Raw genomic sequence first — 6,184 nt, forward strand, 5'->3', positions numbered from 1 at the left:
TATGAGGAGTTGATAACAAAAAGTCAACATGGCACCCGTCGGTTTCGGATGGGCGACAGGCAGAGCGGCACCGCCGCCGTGTGCTGCTCCCTTCTCACCCGCTCCGGCCGCGCCCTCTACCACCATGCGGGAGACCGTACTGAGACTAAAGGGGCGCCGTCGTTGTGCAGGAGGTCGTGCTCCAAACAAAGGTTCACCGTCGCGCGCCATGGAGGGGTGCACCGCCGTTGTGCAGGAGGTCATGCTCCAAACAGAGGTTCGCCGTCGCGCGCCATGGAGGGGTGCACCGCCGCCGTGCGGGAGGCCGCGCTCCAGCCAGAGGGGCATCACCTCGCGCCATGGAGGGGGTTCCGCCCCTGAAGGCTGAGGGCCGCGGACACCAGGAGTCGCGCGAACCCCGTGCTAGTACGGGAGGCCACCTTCGCTCCCGGCAGAATCAGGGCGAGGGCCATGGTTGCTGGCGGCGCACCTGGATGGGGAGACAGGGTTCCAGGAAGGATGGGAGGGGGAGGGGCGGACGGGGGAAGGAGCGGAGTAGCTCATAGTTCCGGTAGCCGACCGGCCGTTGCTCGCGCGGAGGAGACCGGTGCATATCCGGCGGGTTTGGGCAGCCATGGCTCGTGCGGAGAGGGAGAGGAAGGAGAAGAGGAAGGACGAGATAACTTACACGTGGGCCCCACAAGTAAGTTAACGGTCAAACAAAATAGTCAGCAGATGACCTGACTTGTCATAAACTGAATCAATTTCTAAATCGCATGGTCGTTTGGTTTTTTTAAGAGCCGGCGTCGATTTTGTTAGTTATGAACAAAAAACAAACTTCTGATATTGTTTTGGAACCGTAAGTGGTCTCTACTAAAAGACATCGTATAATTCATTTTTTAGAAAACTTTCGAATCTATACATCAACTATCAAGGGTCGTTCTGAAGACAGTGAAACAACAAATGCTGATGTCTTTTTTATTACATGAAACGCTGACTGTCTTTTTTTTACATGAATGCTGAGGTCTTTTTTTAGTTAATTGCAAGAAGCAACCACATTTGTGGCTAGATTTGCAGAAAACCACCAACTCGTTAATCTGTTGCAAAAAAACACTGCTAAATCACTTAAGTCCCAACTTGTGGGAAAGCGATCGGGCCAAATCATCCGATCAGTGCTTTTTGTAATGGCTTAAGTGATTTTGCGGTGTTTTTTTGCAACGAATTAACGAGTTTGTGGTACAATCAGGCCCCACTGGTCGGAAAGCGATCAAACGGACCAAATCATCCGATCAATGTTTTTTGCAATGACTTAAGTGTTTTTGTGGTGTTTTTTGCAACGGATTAACGAGTCGATGGTTTTCTGCAAATCTAGCCAGGTTTCTTGCAATTAACTTTTTTTTAGAAAGGAATGCTGAGGTCTCTTGAGGAGCTGGGCTAGTACTGTTGGAGGAGCTCCCTCCGCTCAGCGTCGTCACATACCGCTAGCAGAGTAGCAGAGGCCAGCACAAGGCAGCGAGAAGGGGAACAAAGGCGGCAGGATAATCAAGGTAAGAATCACGAGATAAAATCCAAGCATTGCATTCCCAGTCCCAGAATTACTCCTCCCGGGGGTGGTTTCTTTCAATTTAGTTGTCGATTGTTTTGGGGTTGGGGTGATTCTTTCTGAAAACCCTCTGTTCCTCTGCTCCTCTACTAGAGCTAAATTTCTCAGATGATTTTCTTGAGCATCCTTTCCTTGGGTCTTGGCGTGATTCTATCGCATTTCCCTTTGGTAGTAAGTTGGTCCATACAAGTAGAGTACATTTATGCGTGGAGTGATGGGGGAGGGTGTGACGGCGATGTTGAGATGCATGCCGGTGGCCCCGCCGTGTCTGCCTTGCACGCGCTCTCGATGGGGTCGAGGTAGCTCTCCAACACGCCTGAGAATCGGCCGCCGGCGGGATGGTTTTTTGCAGGTCACCACGTCGGGCCGTCAGTTGGCAGAGGTAATTCCTTTGGGCCATGGGGACAAAGGTAGGAGGCGTCGTGAGGTTGGCGAGCTGGGACGAGAGAAATCGGGTTCCTGGAGAAATCTCTTGTCCAATCTCATCGATTAGTTGTGGCTTGAATCAAAGTTCCTTTCTTCAAATCAAACTAAAAAAAGAAAGAATAAACTTCTCCCTAAACAAACCCTAGCCACCACACAGATCTCCTCCTCGCTGGCGATTCGGTCGGTCTCCCAGCCATCAATTTGTGCAAGTCGGGAGAGGATGACAAATCCCCCTCGGGCCTGTTTGTAATTTTTATCTTCATCAAGAAGTGTTCTTGTAAAGCTTGGACTTGGCTAATACTCCCTCCTTCCCATATTAGCTGTCACTGAAATGGATGTATCTACACATACAAGCCCTCTTATAGTTCATGACTTAATGTCCTCTTACCACCTATCACTGTAAATCCTTTTCGAAAAAGCCTATCGCTGTAAATTAATTTTGCAGTGCAGATGGGCTGTTAAAAGGATGGGCACGCAGCAAGCTGCGGGATGAGCAATACTACAAGCAATTGGATGATGATAAGAAGTATTTCGTGCTGCTTATGTTGGGTGATTTCCAAGATGCGATGGTAACCATATTATTATCTATCTGTGCATTTGTAAGACCAATGATGCTTCTACTATCTACTACAGATTATGTATTGCTGTCAATTCCTTTGACGGGCAGACTATTCAGTCAGTTTACAAGAATTTCCACGTAGTGTTTTGTTGGGCAATTACAATTAAGATCCAGAGTCATTATCCTTGTTTTTTCCCTAAGATTAAGATACTGGTCAGGTATGAGAAAGGCAAAGACGACACAGCTTGATCATACCTAGTGCCATTTGGATCTTGCGCATAGACTTTCTATGCAAAACAAATCTATTTTTCTGCAGACTTTTTTATAAAGATAATGCATTGATATCAAGATTTCTTTCTGCAGATAATCCCAGAAGAAGTTGTGCGGCGTTTCAAAGGTGGGATCCCAAGAGAGATCAAGCTAGAAACCCGAAATGCTTACAGTTACACTATTGTGGTTACCAAGAACCAAGAAAAGCTTGTCCTTACAGCGGGGTGGCGGCAATTCATTGAAAACTATGATCTACAGATTGGTGATTCCTTAATGTTCAGATGCAAAGAGGACTCTCAGTTTATTGTCATGATCTTTGATAAGCTTAGTCGCGAAAAAGCATTATCGGTTGTTCTGGATCCTTTTTGGCATGGGGTCCAAACTTCACTTGAAATAACAAAGTTCGGTTAAATATTAGACTTTGTTATTCGTTGCTTCATTTCCTGGTACCAAACTTCACTTGAAATAGATTTTGCACTACAGGTCTTCTAAAAAGATGGATGCGCCTTGGGAAAGATGCAAGAGCCGGACTGAATATCACTACGCAAACTTGGATGATGAGAAGAAATATTTCTTGGTGCATATGATGAGTGGTTTTCAACATGAGATGGTAAATTCATATTCAAATACAGTAACACCCTTTTATCAGTTACTCTGTTGTTTTTCTGTATACCAATGACTTTATACTTTCTAATCTAAATGATACGGAGATATATATTGCTTTAGAGACATACACAAACTATATGTAGTCTTTGCAACTTATGGTCGTGTCTCATGTTAATTTGATGCCTGGAAAGAATCCAGCATTGTAGCACGTTTAGTGATGTTTGTTCACAAAAAGTGTCCTCATAGTTGAAAATAAAGATAATATGCTTTTGGCATTCACATTGTTCCTATGTTAAATTCCCTTGGCATGTTAAATATATTGAACAGACACATTTGCTTTGATTATAGACTATCTCTTTTTTATCCTGTTTACAGTCCATTTTTCAAACAAAAATATTGCTTGTTTCTCTCCAGATCATCCCAGAAGAATTTGTTCAGCGTTTCAAGGGTGAATTCCCAAGAGAGATAATACTTCAAACACAAAATTGTCGCATTTACGTAATTGGAGTTGCCAAGAACAATGGAAATCTTGTACTTACAGTAGGATGGGAAAAATTCGTTGAAACCTTTGGTCTAGAGATGGCTGACAACATAGTATTCCGATACAATGGGAACTCACAGTTTAATGTCATAATCTTTGATGAACTTGGTTGTGAGAAGGCATCATCAGCCCATACAAGAAAGGCAGAGTCACCATCATTTTCTGCCTCCTGTGCAAGAAAGGCAGACAAGTGCTACTGATACTGTGAAAAGTTCTCATTTTCATCCTCAGCCCATACAAACGGTACTGCCAGAGTCACCACCAACGAACCAAATGGAAGTGGACGAGTCATGTCAAGGGCTCAAGGCAATAGGACCGCAATAACTATCTCCTCCAACTCATATGGTCTCAGTTTGCGGTTATAGATATATCTTCACTTGCAAATCATTCACATATTTATATAGTTATATTTATTAGTTGTCTTTTCTGTGCACTAAAGATTCTTTGTCCTCAGAATATGGACATGGAGTATGTGATGTACTTGGTTCCAATTACATTGTCAAGAAGAAGAAGAAAAAGAAAAAGAAGGCCACACTATCTTCATTTCAGAAGGATCAGTTAAAGGATGGTTACATTACGGTGCTCAAGGCCAAACTAACTTCAGCTCAGAAGGAAGTGGTGAAGCAGAAGGTCCAGTCCATGCACTCAGAGATCCCCATATTTGTTGTTGTGATGCGCAAGTGCAACATTGTTGTAGAGTTCTGTCTAGTGAGTTCCATTTTTTTATGTGTGTCCTGCATCGATCATGTAGGTGCATGTGTAAACTCTAAAGTGCTTCTTACGGAATATTAATGAAAAAACTATCTGATAATGTAAATTCATAACCAGTCATCTCTGAATTTCAATACAGATTGCTTTCTACTACCTTACAAATTTAGGAAGCAATTTAACATGTTGTTTTACGGAGTTTTCTTCCATTATCTACTAACTTTTGTTCACTGTAAACAGAATTTTCCCAGACACTATGCTAAGAAATATCTTGGAGAGGATTCCCTCTAGTATGTTGCATCTTTGCACTACTAGTTTGCACGGCGTGATTTCTATGCTTGCTTATGTTGCATCACCCATGATTCATACTTGCTCATTTCGTGCGGTTGATGACAACCATTGCCATGCTTTGCACATGATTGCTATTGCTTCTTGTCATATCTTCAGCTGCTGGGCAAGAAGTGGAAGGTGCGGTTTATTGAAAACAGTGGCGGTAAAAAGCTCAGGAGTGGATGGAAACAGTTTGTAGAAGACAACAAACTGAAGATGGGTGATATCTGCCTCCTTAAACTGTTGACCAATCAGAGGAGAACCATGGAGGCCTATATCATCCGCGCAAATGTTGCCAATTATCAGTCAGGTCTCGAATGATGCTGGCCGGGAAGTGTCGTTCCGGAGAGGGGCTCCTGCTCATCGTGCGGATGGAGCACGTGATCCTGACTCAAGGTTGCTTCGCATCACTAAAACTGAAACTATGGAAGGTGATGATGTTGTTGCCCCTGATGGTGCCTGATCGCCCATGGAAGTCTCTGGTGTCTAAACCACTTAACCAAGCGTAGCAGCTGTTTTCGTTCTGGGGTAAACGAGTGAACCTATCGATCATAAGGCCTCGGTTGCGAAGAAACTTGACAATGTTCTGGTGCTCGATCTACCTCCGTGCACACGGCCTGGAACTCCCTAGTTGTAGTTTAGCTGCTTTTTTAGTTTCCTTTTGCACATCTGGATGCTGCATTTGTGGTAGCGGTTTATTTCATTATCGTGATGATAGTGGAATCTGTCCTTGGCGATCCTTTGGGAAAAAAATGGACGCCTATTGACCCAGATGCCATGTTATTGTATTCCCTGACGGAGATAGACTGGTAAAGCTTTCATGTTTGTGGTACTGTTGATTCATGAATCGCTAATGACGGTGATATGATAGTGCTTTTGTGTTTATTAGTGAACTAACAGTGAAGTTTTCTGCTCTCTTTCAAGGACTAGAAGTTGCCGAGCCTTTTTTCTTTTCTTCTTTTTTTTTTCTGTCCCTTTTTTCTTTCCTTTTTCAAATTCACGAAACTTTCCTTCATGAATTTTTCTGCAAAATTGATGATCTTTTTTCCAAATTCGATGATTATTTTTTCAAATTTGATGATTTTTTAAATCTACGAACTATTTTTAAAAATTGGTGAATTTTTACAAATGTGATGAACTTTTTCCAACATTGATGAACTTT

At 43.3% G+C, this 6,184-nt stretch overlaps 1 pseudogene; it reads left to right on the top strand.

Annotated features, from left to right (window-relative positions):
• Positions 1 to 1,980: 1,980 nt before the first annotated feature.
• On the top strand, positions 1,981 to 5,485 carry LOC123121009 (putative B3 domain-containing protein Os08g0325100; annotated as a pseudogene).
• Positions 5,486 to 6,184: the final 699 nt, after the last annotated feature.

Source organism: Triticum aestivum, chromosome 5D, assembly GCF_018294505.1.
Source record: "Triticum aestivum cultivar Chinese Spring chromosome 5D, IWGSC CS RefSeq v2.1, whole genome shotgun sequence".
Classification (NCBI taxonomy): Eukaryota; Viridiplantae; Streptophyta; class Magnoliopsida; order Poales; family Poaceae; genus Triticum; species Triticum aestivum.